Source organism: Camelus bactrianus, chromosome 5 (genome assembly GCF_048773025.1).
Source record: "Camelus bactrianus isolate YW-2024 breed Bactrian camel chromosome 5, ASM4877302v1, whole genome shotgun sequence".
NCBI lineage: Eukaryota > Metazoa > Chordata > Mammalia > Artiodactyla > Camelidae > Camelus > Camelus bactrianus.
The window spans coordinates 42108806-42131758 of record NC_133543.1 but is presented as its reverse complement, the minus strand read 5'-3'; the positions used below and the strand labels follow the sequence as shown (position 1 = coordinate 42131758).

The 22953-nt window shown below is 37.8% G+C and overlaps 1 pseudogene; it reads left to right on the top strand.

The window, feature by feature from the left end:
* Nucleotides 1-15270, top strand: part of LOC123613197 (pancreatic progenitor cell differentiation and proliferation factor pseudogene) — a 67130-nt pseudogene extending 51860 nt beyond the window's left edge.
* The last annotated feature ends 7683 nt before the right edge of the window (nucleotides 15271-22953 follow it).

The following is a 22953-nucleotide window of genomic DNA, read 5'->3' as shown; positions in this document are numbered from 1 at the left end:
AAATGTCTTAAGGTTATCATTTGGAACATCAATTCTCTTTATCATTTAGATATAAAAGTGTATAGAATGTGGCCCCACATCTCTTCAGCCTCAAGATAGATACCAGAATGTTAATTTTTATTTTATCTAAATTCCTGTCAGGAACTTGTTTCTCTAATCTAGAAACTGAGTGCAGAGGAATAAAATCAAATAAATTGAAGCATTTGCAGATCTACTATATTGTACTTGAATGGTGTAAAAATTCATGAATGAGGTGTTATATAATGTACTAATTGTGTAGCCTTTTGTAAACCCCCAAAAAGCCAGAATTGACACATTAAGAGACACAAATTCTATTATGCTACAAACACATTGAGACCTAAATTTTTCAAGACATAAGGAACAGTAGAATTGCCTCATACGTAATTTAGTCAGCATCTCTATTTGTTAGAGTTGGGGGAAGAGAAGACCTTCAAGTGTATGTTTACTTTCCACTAGAAAGAGATTTGGGAAAGAATTCCACAGTAAGAACAGTAGAAGAGATTTCAGTCACAAATTTTTGGAAGCTGGAAAACAGATGACTTAGCAGACCCCACAAGCTAAATCCTAAATTGATAGGAGAGCTAAGAAGTAACTCATTTTATAATGTAGAACCTCCAAAGGCTCAGAAATTACTCACACTAGGTATCTCTAGAGATGGTGTGAAGGTGGGATTAAAATTAGAGTGGTTGGTTCCAACTGTGTTTAAGAAAAAGTTAGCTTCCAAGATTCCCTCTCCCTCTTGTGAAAAGATCAGAGTTACTCTCTAGAGAAGGTAAAATATAGAGTCTGTGGCTGAGGACCCCAAACCCAGTTGACAATGGGTTCTTAACCTGAAAAAGAAGATGTATAAGAGTTTGCATATTAAATGTCCTGCTCTCAGCCGTTTGCCCCATTTGGATTCCAATGCAGCCTAGCATATACCCTCTGGGTCAAAGATTGTAAGAGTCTCTAAGGAATCTGACCAGCCAAGAGGAAAAGTCTTTGAGACAATGACATTGGAAGCTCTTTAATTAAATGTTTCACCCATGCACAGACAGAGTTCAATCAACTTTTCAGAGTCCCACTCTTACAGATAATCAGCAACACCTGGGGAACAACTCCAACAGGAATACAGAGATCAAAACTGTCAAGAAAAAGATAAAACATAGATAAAACAAAGAATTTATTTTTATGAAGAAGCAAACCTAGAAAACAACACATGAATTATAATTAATATTCAGAAAATTCGAAGACAAATGCTGTAAGCATTGAATAAGATCAGAAATGTGTGTTTGTGTGTGTTTCTGTGTGTGTGTCTGTGTGTACATACATATATTTGGAAACAACAACAATAAAAATTCTTTAGAAATTTAAGTGAGAGTAGAAATGAAGAAATACAAAGAATTAAAAGGTGGGGCTGAGAAAATCTCTTCAAAAGTCAGGCAGTATGACATAGTATGGAAATAACAGAAAACAGAAGATTTCAGGAAGAATCTAGGTAGTCTAAAATCTGATTAAGAGGTGTTCCAGAAAGTGAAAACAGAAAATGAAGACAGGTAGTTGTCAAAAAGCAATTTGAGAAAATTTTCCAAAACTCAACATAATTTTGTAGACTAAAGGGGCTCATGAAAAGCTCAGTATGATGGAAGCAAAAAGACCCACACTGTATCAGACACCTCTTAGTAACACATCAGATCCTCCTGATCTCTTGTTTCAGTCACTGCTATGGCAACCAGATCTGCCGGCTCCAACAAGGTTCACATACATCTCACCTCAAATCAATACTGCATGCCTCTTGATTCCTGCTCTGAGGCTTTTCTGTTGGCACTAAAGAGTGGAATGTCCCAGAAATCTATTTGAAGCTCACACAATTTTAACATTTCCTTACCTAGGAAACCAATGTTAAAATACATGAAGCTATATCGTTATGAAATTTTGGAACATTAGGGATTAAAAAAATCCTAAAAGCTTCTGGAGAGAAAAAAAAATACATTACATACAGATCAAATATCACAACACCAGAAAGCTAGAAAAAAAATGAAGTCAAGCTTTTCAAGTTCTGAGAGCAAAAATTTTTCTATAACCAGAGTCGTAGATAAGGCATTTGATAAATTTCAACATCTCTTCATGGCCCGTGTGTCTGGGTGGTGGAGTGGTCGCTCGCGGTCACCTCTGCAAATGGGCTCCGTGGCCTAGCATCCTGGTCCCCGCCACCTGTGATCGTGCACCGAGGTCCACGAGGGGTCGCCACCGAGGTTTCCACCAGCCCACAAGCAAAACCACGGCAGCCACCCGCTCCAGCGGCTCGCTCGTGGCCACCCACGACTACTGCCGGCGCCGCCCGGGCTCCACTTCCAGTAACAGGTGCTGCGGAAGTGCGGGGTACCCTGGGGAAGCCATCCCCCCAACCCGGTCTCCCCAAAGCCGACCCGGGTCACTGGTGGGCTAGCTTCTTTTTCAGGAAGTCCACTCTCCCATTCATGGCCACAGTGTTGGAGTCCCCAGAGCACCTGGAATCGCCCGAGACCTCCACCAGCACGATCACCTGTGACCTGGGTCAGGAAGACATGGGGAGGCAGCAGCCTGGCGGCAGCCTGGCAAAACCAACTCCTGGTCTCATCCTGAGTGGCCGCCATAAGCTGCCAGGCTTCCTCCCAAGGCGCTAGGCTCATAAGAGCCCTCCCCGTTCTCTTCCCTCCCCTCCCTGAGACGAAGCAGGCTACAGCCAGCAGAAACAGTTGGGTTCTTTAATATCAAAACAGCGAAACACCAAAAAGGAGGTTGAGAGAACCCCCTCTTTACTACCCAAGCCACATGAGAGCCTTCCTGACACCTTATAACCCTGTGCCTTGCATCAAGTAGAAAATAAACTCCAAGCAGCAATCAAAAAGAAAGAAACCCCAACCCCCTCAAAACCCACCTATTTATGAAAAAATTCTTAGCAAACAAGGAAAAGAGGAAATATTTTTAATCAAATAAAAACTGTTTATAAAAATATAACCTGCAAAACTGTCGACCAAATATGCAGGTAAAATAAAGGCATACAACTTCACAAAAAGCAAATAAATAACATAACGAAACAAAAATATTTTCATGTATCTTTTCTCACGTAGTTACCAGAGGATTTGATCCACCAAAAAATGAAGTGGTAAACCAAGAAGAAAGAAAACAAGGGATACAGGAAACAGGCAGTCTAAATCAATAGACAGGCAAAGGGAATCCCTAGGATGATGGTAAAGGGAGATGTCAGGGAAAATGTACAAAGGATCTGGATGACAAGGAGACCAAGTCAGAGAAGGTCCAAAGGCTCTAGGCTGTAGAAACTTCTTCAGTAAGATGACAGAGCTAGAAGGGACAGAGCTAGAAGGGACAGATGGTATTGGGAAGGAATGAGGGCCAAGTTTTATGTATGGAGTAAGGGTGAAAAATGTGACAAAAAGCCAAATCTCTGTGTTCTCTGGCAGAAATTCAATGTTTAAAAACAAAAGACTCAAGAAACAGCAACATAAGCAAAATTGAAGTAAATATGAAAACAATCAACAGAAACATTTGAAACTGATGGCCTTTGTGAGTGAGTATTGGGGTCAAGAACAGGGGACTGATATTGTTTTGTTTTATTTTATGAAAATACTGGAAAATTGACTCTTTAATCTCTATCTATGTATAACCTTGGATAATAATTAAAATTAGGATTTCTGCTTCTAGCCATTAGGAAGAAATAAAGTTTGGACTTACTGTCAGGCCATAATCAATTAGAAAGTTGAGCAAAATATATGAAACAACAATTCTCAGATATTAACAACAGGTAGCACGGGACTGTGATAGCTGACATATGGGAAACTAACAAGGTACACCCTGTGACTGCCAGGAGTTCTGCCTGGAGGTACTTTCTCAAACTCAGTGCAGAAAGAGGGAACCGAAAGGACTCTAGCAACCTCACTGGGTAGAGGAGACAATTCAGAGTCCAAGGAGTCTGGGGGAGCCAGAGTATACAGGGATGAGTAAGGGAGAGAAAAAATATCCATAGGGTTTCCTTTAGTGTTTGATTAAATATCAATCTGCACATTCTACAAATACACAAAGAATAACTTCTAAGGGGAGAACAATTGCCAGGAAGTTGGAAGCAGAACAACCACAGAGTTCATACATCACTGGAAATATATTGAGTTCCCAATAGTCAGGGTGAAAGTCTTTATTAAACAGAAAAACTATTTGGTAGAGACCACAGAAGAGTGATTAATTTGCCATAAAGTGACGTGTATAGTAGACATGCCCTAATAAAGTCTTTTAAAAATACCCTGGAAAGAATCAAACTCATCTGACAAAAACCTAAATGACTATCGGAACAAAGCTCAAAAAACACTTTTTGAAGGACTACAACAACATTCAGCACTCTGATAACATAAAATTTACAATGATCAGAATCTAATAAAGAATTACTACATATGTATAAAAAGAGAACATATAACCAATAACAAGGAGGAAAATCAGTCTGTAGTAACGAATCTAGAAATTACAGTGATGCGGAGTTAGTACAGAAACTTTAAGACAGCTGTGATCATTATGCTTTAGAATTCAGGGGGAAAGTGAATACAAAGGAGAAGGGACATAGAAAATATAGAAAGAATCAAAAAGTGACTCCAACATATGGAAACTATAAATCTAAAATAAAAACTTCACTGGATAGAATTAACAGCAGATTAGAAATTGGAAGGAAAAAAAAAAAAGAAAAGAAAAGATAGTGGACTAGAAGAAAATTCTATGTAAATTCTCTGAAATGAAGCATAGAGAAGAACAGCAACTACAACTCCAACTCCAACAACTCCAACAACAACATGCGTATGACTGGAATCCCAGAAAAAGAAAAAAAGAAAAAGAAAAAGAAACAAGGGGCAGGGGTGGGCACAGAGACATGTGAACGTGTAATGGCCAAAATTTTTTTCAAATTTGAAGAAGACTGTAAACCAAGACTCAAGAAGCTTGATGATCCCCAAGCAGGACAAGTATAAGGAAAACCACAGTGCATCATAATCAAATTGCTTTAAAAAAAAAAAGAAAGAAAGAAAACAGTGATAAAGGAGAAACCATTTGAGTCAGCCCGAGATAAAAATGTCATTATATAGTGAACAAAGATAAGAATCACAGCAAGTTTTTCATCAAAAACTATGAAATTCAGGAGACAATATAACAATGTATCTAAGTTCTGGGGGGAAATGTCGATCTAAACTCTATACTCAGAGAAAATATCTTTCAAAAATGAAATATTTTCATATAAATAAAAGTTGTGTGACTGCATTGCCAGCAGAACAAGAAAAAAATTTATATCAGATGCCAGCTTAAATAAGGAGGACCAGCAATGATAAATGGGTAGATAAATAGAAAAGGTATCATTTTTTCATTTAAAAAATTTTAAAAATAGCTATTTAAAGTAATAATGAAAACAATGTATTTGGAGGCTTATAATGTAAAATGCATAACAATTATGCCACAAAAGAGAGAAGAAAGGATGTTAGTTATACTGTTGTAAAGTTCTTACATTTTATATGTGAAGTTTTGTGATGTAGTTTGAAGATAGACTGTGTTAAGTTTAAAATGCATATTGTAAAGCTTACAGCAAACACTTTAAAAGACAAAACACATGGGTATACCTAATTAACCGCTAGTGGAAATAGAATGAAAGGGAAAAAATTGGGAACTAATTGAAAAGAAGGCAGGAAAAGAAGAAATAGACAATGAACAGATAGGACAGATAAAAAACAAATTGTTAGATTTAACCTCAAACATATCAATAAATACATGAAATGTAAAGAGCTTATACTCTACAATTAAATGTCAGAGATTGTTGGGCTGAGTAAAAAAATGCAAGATGTATACCAGCTTTCAACAAATCCTTAAATATAAAGACACCAGTAAGTTTTTTAAAAAGCATGGAAAAGGTATATATTGCAAATAGTAACCAAAACAAAGCTGGAATGGCTAAATTAAAACAAGACAATGTAGACTTCAAGACAAGGCTCATTGCAATGGGTCAAGAGGTTTATGTAGAAATTGACAAGCTGATTCTAAAATTTATATGGAAGGCAAAGGACCTAACATAGCCAAAAGACTATACTCAAAAAAGAAAAACAAAGTTTGAGGGCTTATATACATCTTATTTTAAGGCTTATTAAAAAGCCACAACAATCAAGAGTGTTTGTTGCTGGCATAAGGATAGATATATAGATAATGAAATGGAAATAAATTACATATTTATAGTCATATAATTTTGGACAAGATGCCAAGTAATTCAATGGAGGGAAAAAAAGACTTTTCAACAGGTAGTACTAGACCTGGGTATCTATATGGAAAGCAGTGAGATCTGTACCTTATATCATGTGAAAAAAGTAACTTGAAATGGACTATCAGCCTAAATATGAAAGCTAAAAAATGTAAAACCTGTACCACTTCTTGGGAAAAATGTATGAGAAAGTCTTTGCAACCTCGGAGTAGACAAAGATTTCTTAAATAGTACACAAAGACCATGATAAAAAAAAAAAATAAACTGGCCTCCATCAAAACTTAAAATTTCTCTTTGAAAAAATGATCTACAGAAAATGACAAGCCAAAAATTGGGGAAAATATTCATAATACATATATCTAAGAAATAATTTACACGGAAAATAACATGCCAAAATTATACAACCCAGTAATTAAGAGAAAAAAAATTAAAAATTAGTAAAATATTTAACAGAACCATCACAAAAAATATACAAAAGGTCATTAAAGCGTGAAACAATGTTTACCATTGTTAGTCATCAGGGAAATGCAAACTAAATCATGAGATACATTCACTTCACACCTAGGATGGCTAAGTTAAAATGACAGAGAATGCCATGTGCTGAAGAGAATGTGGGGCAATGGAAGCTTGCCTACTTTTTTAGGTGGAATGCAACATGATATCAGCATTTTTTATGAAGTTAAATATACACCTAACATATGACTTGGCAATTCTACAAAAGAAATGAGGATATGTATCCTCACAAAGACTTATAAGTGTTCATGGCAGACTTATTCCTGATAGCCAAAATTTGGAAACAACCAAATGCCCAATATCTGGCAAATGATGAAACAAACTGTAATACATTCATAATAAATAGACTACTTCACAGCAGCGAGAAGGAACAAACCCTGGTGCACACGCAACATGGGTAATCTCAGAGACATTATGTCGTGAGAAAAGAAGCCAGACAGAAAAGAGTACATACTATAAGATTACATTCATATGAAACTCTAGAAGAGACAGATCCAATCTATGCTGATAGAACGTAGATCAATGACTAACTATGCTGGGATTGTGAGGTGAGGATTGACTGGGAAGATGTACAAGGCTACCTTTTGCAGTGATGGAAATGTTCTATATCTTGATTGTGGTGGTGGATTTACCTTTGTACACATCTTTCAAAACTCTTCACCTGCACAGCTAAAATGTCTGCATTTCATTGTACATAAAGTGGACCTCAATAACATTGATTAAAGGACTAAATTAAAAGGGGATGAAAAATGAAGAGACAGCAAAGGGAGAGGAAAAAGAATATGTGAAATAAGAGGAAAACTATGACTGGGTTAGGAAAAGGAAGAGCAAAAAGTAAGTTGAAGAAAACAAAAGGGTAAAATGGTGCGGGGGTTTCAAATTAACTCTTACAGTGTACACTACTATGGGCTTGGTCCTTTACTCTTTCCCTTAATCCTCACAACACCTTGCAAGTTAAAGATAATTACCCTCATTTTATTGATATGGAAACCGAGAACCTGAGAGTTCAAATGTTTTTCCATATTTTTACTTTTTGTTATTGGCTCCCAAACTCTTTCTGCTACATGTTACTCACTTCCTTTGGAAGTCGATGTTCATTGAGTGGGTTCTCTAGATGCTGAGATGGAGTTTGCATACAGAGTAATAATCAGGGATCAACCTCTGAGGGAGTCAGGAGGAAGAAGTAGGATTGGACAGCAGCAGAAATCAAACTACAATGCAGGCTCAACAAAGCATCTGCCAACACAAGGGGGAGCACTGAAGAGTATATGGACCCTCAGAGTGTCCCATGTGGCATCTGCTGTGGGGGGGAGTCTTTTCCGAGAGATCATCCACCTTCCACTGAAGTGTTTCCAAGACAAGAAAGGAAGGTAAAAGGAATTATATCAATAACTATAATAACAAAAACTGTAGTAAATATGTTTTATGTGCCAGGCATGGTTCAAAGCATGTTTTAACTCACTGAAAACTCACAACCCTCCCAGGTGAACACCATGTTTAATCTCCACTTTATCATAAAAACTGAGGCTGAGAGAGAGGCTAGCCTAAGGCTACACAACAGAGAGAGGAGAGGCAAGGACAGGATACCATAGTCTGGCATCAGACTGTGCTGTCCCAGGGTCAAAAAGATGCCTAGCCCCTTTTAGTGACATACTCCAGATATACTTCATTAAGTGCCACCTGGAATCTCATAGCTCCTCCAAAAAAAGCCACTCATCACTCATCAATATCCTCAGGTTGCTCTCCATTTGAAATAAGAACCTTCTAATTAAATACATCTTCCTCCTCAGGCAATTGGTTCTGACCCACATGGCCTTGAAGTTGTTGAGCTTTGCCCATAAGAGTAAGGCTTTCAGATGTGAGGGGAAAGTTCTAGCTAAAGCAAAGAGCCACCCTGAGGAAAACTGGAGTGAATTTACTTTTAATTTGAAATGCAGGGTTTTTGGGTGCCGTTACCCTGCCTCCACCAAGCCCAGATTGGTCTGTAACACAATCTGACTCTTGAATACTTAAAAATAGAGATAATTGAACACCCCACGCTGTGATGTGGGGCCTTGAAATTCAGTGCTGAATTCAGCGGTGGGAGTGCTGATTTGCATTAACTTAGTCATGCCCACCTCATCAACTTAGGTAACTGATGTTAGGTTCCTAGGAAAACACTAGACAAGGAAGCAGACCTAGATTGTATTCCTAGTTCTGCATTTAAGTAATTCTGTGACCTTAGACAACTCACTCTCACTCAGTTTCTCTAGGTTTCAGTTCCTTTATCCACAGACTTTGGGGCTTGGATTGGATAAGGTCCCTTACTGTTAATTCTGCAAGTCTCAGAGATCAAACAGGGAACTTAAAGAAGACTTGAGTATAGGAGCTAAAAGGCTTTAATTGGAAAACCGTCCTTCCATAAAATGTTTTCCTGGGACTTGCTTAATAACTGCAGGAGCATATTTCCTTCTTTTATCCCACAGTAAGCCTCTTAAAGCAAACACTGTCCCCAACATTCTTATGTTTAGATAAATGAGGTAACAGACAAGACCTAAAGGGGTCAACACATTGTCAAGAAGCAGTATGATCTGTGTGAAGAGTCAGGACTGGGAGAGGACTCTGGCATAGCTCTGCCATAACTCAACTTACCTTCCTCACTGTCAGACAGGCTTCATGATAACTGTGTCCTCCCAGCAGAAAGAATCAGAGAACAAAAAGAACTCTTAGGAAATAAATTTTGCCTGTAAGTGATTTGAGCTCAAGAACAAAGAATACAGAGCTTACTTCAATGAGTATGTAGGATGTACTTTGAGTTCACTAGATTTCATTCATCTAAACAGAAGGCATGTATTGAGTATGGCTACCTTCAACTCCACAGAAAATCAAAGGGCTAGAAGGGAAAGCTGAATGGGGCCTCGTATAGACCAGCTTCCCCGTTTTACTGTTAGGGACAGCTAGCAAGAAAAAGTGACTTGCCCAAGTTTATACAGAAAATTAGCTTACAGGTCTATTACTAGGACCCAGATCTGCATTCATTTATTTATTCAACAAATATTTGTATTGGCACCTAGATGGAAAAGACACCATCTTACTCTTATGGGGAGACAATCAAATAATCCCATCAATAAATGTAGAATTAGAGCAGTGGCAAGTGATCCAAAGTAAGGCACACAATGCTAGGAGAACACATAATAGAATATGGTCTGCCCGTAGACCTGAGGAACTCTTCTCTGAGGTTTAAGCAGGAAGGAAGGGAAAGTATGTTCCTAGTAGGCACAATAGCATGCATAAAAGGCCCTGGCACAGGAAGGAACAGGGCAAGTTTTAGAAGTTTAGGGAAAAAAAAAAAAAAAAAAAGACTGGAACACAGAGAAGGAGGGGCAGGGTGGTAAGAGAGAAGACTGGAGGGGGACTTTGAAGGTAGACCATGAAACTGTGAAGGTCATGTTCATTCATTCATTCATTTACTTATTCATTCTTACATCATTGATTTATTCATTCAACACATTTTTTGAGCATCCATCAAGAAACAGGTATTGTTCTGAGCACCAAAGTTTGAACAATGAACACAGTAAATTCCCTGCCATCATGGGGATTATATGGGGAGGGAGACAAAGATAACAAATAGATAAACAAAAAATACAATGTGTCAGGTGGTGATAGGTGCCGTGAGAATTAATGTAGCAGGGAAAGAGGAACAAAGAATGGTGGTATGAAGTACTATTTTACAAAGGGTGACAAGGAAAGATTTCTTGTTAAAATAAATTTTTAGCAAAGACAGAAGTAAAGGAGGGAGCCATTTTGCTATAAGAAGAGTGTTCCAAGTAAAGGGAACAGCTCAGGCAAATGTCCTGAGATAAGAACATGTTTAGACTGTTTAAGAAACAGCAGAGAAACCAGTGTTCTTAGAACCTAGCCAGCGAAAGGAAGATTGAGGGTCTGGGAAGAGATCTTAGAGGGAATCTTAGAACATTGGAGCTAAAGTTCTCAACTTTGTATGGGATACGAAACCTTGGAGCATTTTGAGCATAAAAATAAGATAATATGACTTATGTTTCAGAAGGATCACCCTGGCTTCCATGTGGACATAGACTGTAAGAGGGTAAATGTAGAAATAAATGAAACAGTTGGGGATCTATAGTAATAATCCAGGTGAAAAATGATGGTGGCTTGGATGAGGGTGGTAGCAAGAGTGGTGAGGAGTAGTCAGATTCTGGATGCATTTCAAAGATAGACACTACATGATATACAGATAAATTGGATGAAGGATGTTAGAAAAAGAAAAGGAGTCAAGGATGACTCCAAGGGCTTGACCTGAACTGAAGGCTGAATGGAGTTGCCATTCACTGAATGAGGAGAGGCCACTAGGCATTTAAGTTGAAGAAGGAGGACAGCACGACCACATCTGTGTGTCTAAAAGATCACTTGGCTGCAATATGGAAAATGGGTTGGGGACGGTCAAGGCTGGATCTGAGGTGACTAGTTTGGAGACTGACTAGGTAGTCCAGACAAGAGATTCATTAGTGGACCATCCATGAAATTTTTTTCCTATTTTAACAGTTTAATTTAGTAGTTATAGATGTATATTAATGTACATTAGAAAAAACACACCAACCCTGTGACTTCAGAAAATTGCTTAGGAACAGGGAAATATGGTACCTTAAATTTGATCTAAGAAGTATATTTAGTAAATAATAGGGTAGTTGGTTCTTGAAAATGGAAAAAAATTATATTGGTGGTATGCAGATACTAAAATTTGCGAAAGCATACTATATTACACTGTCTGTTTGATAAGTCTCATTGGTTAAGTGAGATTTTTTTGAGTGAGTCACACTTTGGGGTATACACCCAGCACACAGACTAAATTATCCCACACTGTCTTGAGAAATTTTCTTTACTTGAACTGCAGCCATGTTTATTTGGTGTGACTCAGTCACCTGGGTATGGCAAATGGGACCAAGCAAGAACCAATCAGAATGCAGATTTATGACAATGGAATGCAGACTTATGACAATAACATCAAGCTAGTTTCTGTGTACAGACTAAATGATAATTTGTAAACTCAGGAACTTGGGGTGGTTGTTGTCTGATCTGTAGTCTGGAGAGACAAAGGGAGCTGGCTGCAAAGAGAAAGCAGAATGAAGAAGATGCGTAGAGAGATGCTGAGGTAAGAGAGAAAGAGGATTGAAAGATTTTCAGTAACTAGTTCTGGTCTTTTCCTGTGGCTCAGTAGCCTTTCTGCATTTGATGCCTGAGACATTCTATAGCAATAAGAAATACAACTGTTAATTTAGCTCCTTTGATAGTTTTTCATATTTGCTACCAAAGGGTTATACCTAATGGCTACTTCCACAATTAAGAAATGGAAGATAAAATTTTTTCTTTAAAATAAAGAACCACTTAGGGAATTCCTGGGGTTCCTGTATCTAAACTCACAACTCCAACAAAAAAAAGTTCTAAGTTGTCCAATAGTGGGATAGAGGATTCATATGGCTTTGAACAAGCTTATAGAAGCAGTAAAAAGAGTGAGTCTAATGGATGGAGGAAGTAAGCCAACACTGGTTGAGAGAAAAATTAAGAGAAGATGCAGCAGTAATTCCATTTAGGAGGAAGAAAGAATCAGAGATATTTTTCAACGACGAAGTTGCAAAGGAATTGTTTTAAATGAGAAATTTTATTAAAATAAGTTTTAAAATTATTTTCAAACATTAAAAATATTAGAAGATGTCACATAAAAAAATCACCATTTGAATTTCCATATTGTGTAAGACTAAGGGAAATCATATCAAACTGAGAAGTCTATTCCCAGGTGAAGCAATGTTTTGATGTTTTTGCTTAAAAAATATTATAAATCATTGTATACTAGGTTTCTTCACCTCATCCCTAACACTATCTCATCCCCCTCTGCCATGACCATTTTCTCTCTTCTCCCCAAAAATCTGAAAGGGAAAAAAAAAACGTGTGGCTGACAGAAATATTATAGAGCGTGCCAGAATAAAAGAAAATGCACACAGAGAGATCACGACGGTGGAGTAGGAGGACATGGATCTCACCTCCCCCCAAAACACTTCAAAACTGCATCTACATATGGAACAATTCTCACTGAAAATTAACTGGAGACTGGCCGAAAGACTCTCGTGCAACCAAGGCTGTAAGAAAAATCCACACGGAATCTGGTAGGCAGGAAAGAGAAGTGATCAGGTCAAGACCTGTGGCCTTTGGAGGGGACTCAGAGAAAAAGAGAAATTATACAGGCAGAGGTTCTCCCTGAGGAGTGACTAGTTTTAAGCCACATATTGGGTGCGCCAGTCCTGGGGTCCAATACGGAAAGACATGCCCCCTTGGCTGGACTGGAGGGCCAGTAGGACGAACAGGAGGGCCGTGGGAAGCCTGGACCCTGCTCCTGAGGAGCACTTACACACTTGCTGGCTCCTGAATCAGGACAGAGAGGATGGAATGAAAACTGCCTGGGTGGCTGATCAGTTTCCCACAACTGCCTTGAAGCACACGCCAGCCTCAGCCAAGCAAATGCTCCAGTCCTTCTTGCTTTACAACACAGCTCCACACTCGTGCGAGGGTTTAGCTGTGAGACACAGAGGCGGCTCAGATGTAAAGCGGCATCTGAGCAGGACAGGGGCAGCCACTACTGGTGCTTAGACTGGCAGTGCATCAGAGTATAGATTATACTCCATTTAAAGTTATTACAAAATAATGCCTATATTTCCCTGTGCTGTATAATATGTCCTTGTTGCTTATCTATTTAATACCTAGTAGTTTGTATCTCTGAATCCCATACCCTATCTTGTTCCTCTCCCCTTCCCTCTCCCCACTGGTATCCACTAGTTTGTTCTTTATATCTGTGAGTCTGTTTCTGTTTTGTTACATAGATTCCTTTGTTTTATTTTTTAGCTTCCTCATATAAGTGGTATTATACAGTATTTGTCTTTCTCTGATTTATTTCACTAAGCATAATACCCTCTAGGTCTATCCACATTGTTGCAAATGGCAGAATTTTATTCTTTTTATGGCTGAGCAATATTCTATAGTATATATACATATACATTGTGTGTGTGTGTGTGTGTGTGTGTGTATATCCATTGGCATTTAAAGTAATTATTGACAGGTATATACTTATTGTCATTTTATTACTTGGCTTCTGGTTGCTTTTGTAGTTCTTCTCTATTCTTTTCTTCTTTTTGTTTCTTCCCTTGTGGTTTGATGATTGTCTTTACTGGTATGCTGTATTCTTTTCTCTCTAGTTTTTATGTATCTATTGTAGGTTTTTGATTTGCTGTTACCAGTTCATATATGTTGATCTATAACTATATCTACTTGTTTTAAATAGGTAGTCCTTTAAGTTCAAACACATTCTAAAATTTCTGCATTTACTTCCTTCCCCCACATTTTGTTTTTAATGTCATATTTTACATCTTCATGTTTATTCCTTTAGTCATAGTTGATTTTATAATTTTTTTGTCTTTTAATCTTTATACTAGCTTATTTAAGTGGATGATCCTCAACCTTTATTATTGCCATTATTAGTCAGATTTTTCCTTTTCTATAGATTCTTACTTCTTGTTATATAGTCTTATAGTCTTTTCTCCTTAGAGAAGACCCTTTAACACTTCTTTCAGGGTAGGTTTGGCATTGATGAACTCTTTTAGTTCATCTCAGTGTCTGAATAAATTCTTTCTCCTTATTTTTTATTTTTTTAATTGAAGTATAGTTGATTTACAATATTGTGTAGTTTCAGGTGTACAACAAAGTGATTCAGTTATATATTTTTTCAGATTATTTTCCATTTTAGGTTACTACAAGATATTGAATATAGTTTCCTGTGTTATACAGTAAATCCTTGTTGCTTATCTATTTTACACATAATAGTTTGTATCTGTTAACCCCATATTCCTAATTTATTCTCCCCCACTTTCCTTTCCCCTTTGGTGACCATAGGTTTGTTTTCTGTGTCTGTGAGTCTTCTGTTTCAGTTTTGTATATAGATTCATTTGTATTATTTTTTAGATTCCACATGTAAGTGATAACATACAGTATTTGTCTTTCTCTGCCTGACTTACTTTACTTAGGATATTCTCTAAGTTCACTCATGTTGCTGCAGGTGACAATATTTTATTTTTTTAAGGCTGAGTAATATTCCATTGTGTATATATTTATCACATCTTCTTTATTCATCTGTTGAGCGACATTTGGGTTGCTTCCATGGTTTGGCTATTGTAAATAGTCCTGTTATGAACTTTGGGGTGCATGTATCTTTTTGAATTAAAGTTTTCATCTTTCCCAGATATATGCCCAGGAGTGGGATTGCTGGATCACATGGTAGCTCTTGTCCTTCAATTCTAAATGATAATCATGCTAGGTAGACTATCCTAGGTTGCGAGTTGTCCCTTTTCAGTACTTTGAAAATGTCATGCCACTCCCTTCTGGTCTGCAATGTTTCTGCATAGAAATCAGCTGATTGCCTCATGGAGGGTCCTTTTGTATGTGATTCTTTGTTTTCTCTTGCTGTCTTTAGAATTCTCTCTTTATCTTTAACTTTTGCCATTTTAATTATGATATCTCTTGGCGTAGGTTCATTTTGTTTGGGACCCTCTGTGCATCCTGTACCTGAATATCTTTTTTCTTCTTTAGGTTTGGAAAGTTTTCAGCCATAAGTTCATCACATGCATTTTTGATCCCTTTCTTTCTCACTTTTCCTTCTGGGACTCCTATAATGCAAATATTGTTATGTTGATGTTGTCTCAGAGATCCCTTAAACTGTTTTCATTTTTCAATTTGTTTTTCTTTTTGCTGTTCTGATTGGGTGATTTCCATTATTCTATCATTTATGTGTTCTGTATCACCTAGTCTGATGTTAATTCCTTCTAATATGTTTTTTATTTCAGTTATTGTATTCTTCAGTTCTGTTTCTTTTTAGAATTTTTAGTTCCTTGTTAAAATTCTCACTATGTTCACCTATTTTCCCAAATTAAGTTAGCATTCTTACTATGAATGCTTTGAGCTCTTTATCTGGTAAAGTGTTTATTTCTGTTTCATTACTTGCTTTTTCAGGTTTTTTAATCTTGCTCTTTCAATTGAGAAAAATTCTTCTCCCTTCTAATTTTGATTAACTTTCTCTGTCTCTATGAAGTTAGATGAAATAGTTGCTAATTGCAGTGTTCAAGGTATTCCTTATGGCTGTCCCTATTCAGTCTGTGTGTGCCCAGAAAGCACCTAAGGATGGGGCAGATTTCCAGTGGAGCTAATCATGTGATTAGAAAGTTGGAACTTTCAGTCCAATCCGCCCCTTTCCCCACACATGTTCCATCACCCCCATGGGGGTTCCATGGGGCGAAGGGCTGGAGATAGAGGTCAATCACCAATGTACAATGATTAAATAAATCATGCCTATGTAGCCTCCATAAAAACCCAAAAGTACAGGTCAGGAGAGCTTCTGGGTTGGGGAACATGTGGAGATGCAGAGAAGTGGCATCCCAGAGAGAGCATGGAATCTCTACACCCTTTCTTCATAACTTGTCTTCCATCTGTCCTGATGTGTATCCTTTTATAATAAGCCAGTAATCTAGTGAGTGAAATGTTTTTCTGAGTAAATTAATCAAAACCAAAGAGGATCATTGGAACCACTAATCTACAGCCAGTGGGTCAGAAACACAGGTGACAACCTGGATTTAGGATTGTGTTTGAAGCAGGGTGGCCTTATAGGATTGAGTCCTTAACCTGTGGGATCTGATGCTATCTCCAGTAGATAGTGTCAGAATTGGGTTGATGTAGGACATCTAGCTGGTGTCTGAGAATTTCTTGGTGATGGGGAGAAAAAAAACCCTAGACATCTGAATGTAATTGATGAATGCATATGGTAGTTAGTAATTAGTAAAAATGGGACTGAAATACAAGGCTGTTGGAGATTGCTGCATTTGAGTGTCAGGATTGATCTTTACAAAGTAGTAGCTGTCTCTCACTCAGGACTGAGACCCTAGAATCTTAGAATATTCTCCTAGCACATGGGCACATTAAAATTAATACAATCACTTTCAAAGTCAGGCTTCACTCTCCTTGAGTGGACTGCCACAGCATTTGAAATTTGAACCTTGGTAGAGATTAAAATAGGAGAACATCAGTCTCAGTTTCTTTGAGAAAACAGTCTACAATCAACTAAGTTTGGATAATATGTTGTTTCTTCCCTCTTGGGGTTCCTCTTGCAAGTTAGTGTATTAAAGGGACTAAGAAGTAAAGAAACCTTTAACTAAATGTTACCTAAAAGAATTCAATCCCAGAATGCTTTTTATCATTTCTAAAACTTTATCTCCAGCTTAACATTTAGAAAATTGAACTCATTACTTCGTTCCAAAAACTAGATGTCCTTCTTTCCTAACTTTCCCAATTTGATAAAATTACGTTCTTGGATATAAGGCAAGATGGCAGAGTAGAAGGACCCTGAACTCACCTCCTCTCAGGAGCACACCAAAATTACGACTATTTAGAGAATAAGTATTGATGAAAATGTCTGGAATGTACCAGGAAAATTCCTTTATAGGTAACAATATAAAGAAGAAACTACAACAAGGTGGGTGGGAGGAGTGAAGTCATTGTATAGTCAAGTCCCATATCCCCAGGAAGGGAGAATAATTACAACTGCAGAGATTCCCCCCAAAGTGAGGCATCTGAGCTCTGCATTAGGCTTTCCAGCCCAGCGGTCCTGCACTGGGAAGATGAGCCCCCAGAACGTTTGGCTTTGGAGGCCAATGGGACTTATTTGGATAGTTTCAGAGACTTGTGGGAAATAGAGACTCCACTCTTCAAGGGCACACACAAAATCTCACATACTTTGGGACCCAGGGCAGAAGCAGTAAACTGAAAGGAGCATGTGTCCGACCTACTTGCTGATCCTGGAGGATCACCTGGAGAGGCAGGAGGCAACTGGAGCTCACAGACACTGGCAGCAGCCCATTCTACCACATGGACACTGGTGCTGGCAAGCACCTATTACCTTAATAGCCTCAACACGCAGACCCACCCTGTCCAACAGCCAATAGAAAAGACTGATGAAAAAACTGATGAAAGAGTTGGCTCTTTGAAAATATAAACAAAATCGATAAGCCATTAGCCAGAATCATCAAGAAAAAAAGAGAGAGGTCCCAAATAAATAAAATCACAAATGAAAAAGAAGTTACAACCAACACCACAGAAATATAAAGGCTCATAAGAGACTATTACAAACAACTGCTTGCCAATAAAATAAACAATGTAGGAGAAATGGAAAAATTCTTAGGAAGGTACGGTCTCCCAAGATTGAACAAGGAAGAAATAGAAAATACTAAAAGACCAATTACCAATACTGAAACTGAATCAGTAATTAAAATATTCCCAATAGATGCCAAAGCACATTATGGATAGCAAATAACTTTTAAAAAGTTCAGTCAGCCTCTCCCCTCTCAAAGCCATCAGTACCAACTACAGCCACAGAGGAAAAGAAATCAGAAACAGTGAGATGGACACACAGAGAGTGGGCATTTTTGTCATTGCAATAAAATGGAGCACTGAGGCATGTAATAAAACAGCAGTTGCTTCTGACCAGCACCATGATCCTTCAGAGTCGCTCTGGGATTCAACAAATGCTCAGATTTGTTCTCCTTCAGAGTCCAAGTATGTGGCTTCTTAATAGTGCAATTTGAGGACTGCTTGGAGTTTCTCTGGCCCCTAGAATAGTCACCTAGTCAGTTTCCATAGTTTTAAGATTCCATTGTTAAGGTTCTGTTCCTTGAGGTTATAAAGTATGGCTTGTTAGCATAATGATACTCCTGAAACCCATAAACATAGGCCACCGTGAGACAGCCTGATAGTATTTGTTCGAGCGCAAGAAATAAGTTGATTGCCATCAAACAATGCTTCCATGTGAATACCAGTAAAAGCTGTAGAATATTCTGTAAGTTACTTAGAGGCAAGGCAGTGAATGTCTCCAGTAGCACATGGTGTTCCTTCTTAGAGCAGGAGATTTGTTTTCCCTCCCCAAACAATCTGAAATAAAATCTGGAGTCATGGACACAGAGTGCTCTCTTGTTGTGGCAAATAAGTGGTTCCAGTGTGTCAACTGGGAAATTTCATAAATCTCATCAGCTTCTTCACTGTAACATTTAGTCACAGGGAGGAACACATGAGAAGTTGGTTTGTCTGCCTGCTTTGGTTGCTGTTGCTTTGCCCAAGATTTTTATTTCACTAACCTTGGGCTCAGATCCTTTTGTCAAAGAGAAAAGAACACTCTAAATCTATTAGCTTATTAATTTGGATAAAGCACACTTTGTATATTTTGGACCCTGAGAAGAGTAGTTCTAATCACTCTCAATTCACCACTGTACCTGGGGACAGGGTTTGTTTAGAAACCGTGGTTTTGATGTCATCTTTTCCTGCCCTTACTACATCCATTTTTATAGCTAGTAACTAATAAATTCAATTGATTTTAATATATTTTTCTTTATCTCACTTTACATTTCCCTGATGCAAATTCAAATGAATCAGTTAAAATAAAAATTATGTCTAAAAGAGAGAGAAACAGAAGAGATCTGGATACTCCAAAATGGATACTCAGGCCTTTGAAACATGTAGCTGGTTCTATAGATTTGCTGAAGCAGGCTCTCAGCTGGGCAGGGTGGGGGACGCTGGCCCAAGGGGGTTGACAGACCTAAATATCGGCGGTGCTCCCTACTACCCTGCACAACACAGTGCCCCGGAGCTCAGGGAGCATTTATATGGATTTAAAATTCTGGACTATGGCAAGTTGTTCTCATCAAATCCTTTGCAGTTATAAATGCAGCCTCCACTTCTAGGGAATGAGGACCCCATACAAATGATCCCTACATCAAGGGTGAAGTCTACCTCCTCTTCTTGAAGCAGGCTGTTTCAACCCAAATAAACTCTGCGAATAAGTGGAATCCACGTCTTTTCCTGCTGATTAACTGATTTAAAAGTTTCTAAGATTCTAGTTCAGCAAATACTACCTGCTCTGGGCCAGGTCCTATGTCTGCACATGCTCTTTCACTCACTCTTTACAAATTACCTTGTAGGATAAAATACTATCATTTCTTTGACAGAGGAGGAAACAAGTATTCTAGCCACTTCACCATGCCACACTGGGTTATGAGTGGGTTAAAAAGACCTCCTTTATTAATTCATTGTCAACAAGTAATGATTAAGGCAACCGACATACATCGTGCTAGCCACTGTGCTCAGTGTTGGGAATACAGCGGTAAATGAGTCACTGTTTTTGCCCTTATGGGGACCTATGCCAAATGGGAAGACATGAATTTCATTTTTCATTACAAACTTGAGTTGCTGCTTTTGTTGTTTCAAATCTCTTGTATTGCTTTTACTTGGCTTTAAGAGTATACTTGCTATACGGCCCGTGCTGAGTAGAAACAGTACAAAATGGCTTAGGCAGAGACTCTGCTCTGAACGTTTGCACCTCATGACAGACATCACAGACATGGAGATGACTGAACAAAACTGTAAGGCAACGACAAGTGTGCTCATTAACTACAACAGCTCACTAACTTAAGAATCTCAAATTTTGAAAGATAACTTTCATCCAATAAGTAAAAAATAAACCTCTGAGTACCCAAAATAGAAGTCACTGAGTCTATTTAAAGCTCATGTACTTTATTTGCAGGGAGACAATTCAGGCCCTCACTTTCAACCATGTTACTCTTACCTCACAGAACTTTAACACAATTGGATATCTGCTTGCAGCTTACGGTAAATTAAAAAAGAAACTTGCTTATCCTTGGGCATTGGATGAAAAAAAGAAGAGATTAGATTACCCCCAAAAAACTTATTAATAATTTTGCTGAAGGCTGATTTTCTCCACTGGAACTGGGAGATAGTGCGGAAAATTTATTTAAAAGAGTTTAAAACAAACACATTTGATTTGGCTTTCCTATGAAGCGTATGATTGAGTTTGTCATTTTCAAAACCACAATACCTTTTTCTGAAAGCAACTGCATCCTTTACCCTTTTGCTGCATCCCCTCTCATCTCTCATTGGTTGGTGAGCATGGCTCTCATGTGTTGATAATAGCTCCTGTCAGTCATTACCTGCAGAGTTTCTGCAAACCTGAAATGAGTGGTTTTCAGTTTTGCACCCCCAGTTTCCCAGGGACATGGACTTGAGGTGGAGAACATTAACCTAGATTTTCACCATCTTTTGGCAAAACAGTGCTTCCTGGAGGCTTGCCTAAGGTGTTTCATGTTGTCATTCACTAGACTAGGCTTCTTCAGGAAACAGCTACTCTGATAAGAGAGGAGTCCTTATGAAGCAGAGGAGAACCAATGGGCACACTAAATTCAGGGACGAAATTCTAGCTATCTTGGCAGTGGGATTATGGATCTTGGCTTAAGAACTTCCATTTTTAGGTGGTATACAGGTTACTTTGTTGACTTGTGAAGAGTCTTTTTTTTCTTCTTCTTAGGAGTATGTGACTAATTATTTCTGAAAATGGATTTATAAACTAGTATCCAGTGGTGGCTCTGTTCTTGAGGGAGAAAAAGAGGAAGTGAAAAAGGGTACCAGAGGGCTCCATTTTGATATTTTGAAGAATTGTTCTATGTCAGTCACCTAAGGAAAGGTGAATCTTTGAATCTGAGAGTGAATTATCAACTATAAGTTCCTGTTTTTCTTTGAATGATGCAGGGAAGTGTAATGTTCTTTCCACTTTTAAAAATTACATATGTGGACACAGAGTAACGCAGAATTTTGACCAAGGGTAGCAGAGTAAGACAAAATGGGGAGAGCCAGAAATACATCACAGATCCCTTCACTCAAACGTTTACATGTTCTAGTCTCATGTTTTTAGAACTCATTTTGATAAATTGCCCACTCTTCCAGGGTTAACATTTTATGACCAAGTGACTGAGAGACATTTGTCTCCAAGTCAGGATGGTGAGAGAAGCATGGTGTGGGGGATACTGTGGGATGAGAACAAAGTAAAGAATAATAGACTTGATATCACTCTCAAAGAATCTCTATGTCTAATGAAAAACTTACATTTGACTCTTTTTCAGTGCCTATAACTTGAAGTCAAATGTTTAAGTTTAATGTGATTGTGTATTTAAAATAATTAATAGAATTGGGGATTTATTTATTCAATGATTAATTGTCTAAGGTAAAAGTTGGCTTAAAAATGATAAACATAGACAAGACTTAACATTACAAAGTTTCTTAACTGAGTTTCTCTTTGATCATTATGTATAATCACATTTTGTATTTTCTAGAATTTTATACAGCTTGTAGATGATCCAAATATTTTTACCTTACTTTTTCCTCTCATAAGGCTCAGTTCATAAAATCACCATCATCAATACCACCACCACCACCACCACCTTCATCACTGCCATCATTATTATTGAGAATGCTATGCTCTTGACACATATTAACTCATTGATAACTCCCAATAATCAAATGAGGTAGATATTATTGCCCTGATTTTCGTGATGAGGCAACTGAGGCACAGAAAATTAATAATCTGCCCCAATATATATACTTAGTATATATCATTGAGGATAGTCTTTTAAACATTATTCTATATTGCCTTAGGCCTGGCAAGACCTTAGGGAAATTTTAATTTTAGCCTTTTATTTTTCAAAATGAGGAGCTAAGGAGCACTGAGAACTGGCTTTCCTTTGGCCAATTCTTGGCAGAACTTTGAGTGCAATTCACATTTTCTGATTTCCAGGAGAGTGATCTTTCTAATATTATACTTTGCCTTTTTTTTCTAGGTAATACAATCTTCACCAGAATGTCCACTTTATAAGGGAAAAAAATGCAGAAACCAAAGCTCTTTACTCTTCCGTAAGTAAAATGTTTGGTAAGGATGGAGACAGCCTATTGATCAAAATAGGATTCTTGGAATATTTTTACATATCTCCCTGGCCCTGTTAGCATGGACATTTCATGGAAGGCATAGAATATCAACCATCTTTAGCTTTTTAGGGAAGTCATTTTACCACCAATGTCCTTAATTATGAAGGATTGTATAGGTCAGTATTCTTACTCATTCTCTTTAATATCATTCAGAAGTGCTTCAAATTGAGTTATACTGTAAAAACACAGTATACATTTCTCATATCTAAAACGATAAAGTTAAACATCCACATTCTTGGAATAAAGTTAAACTGTAC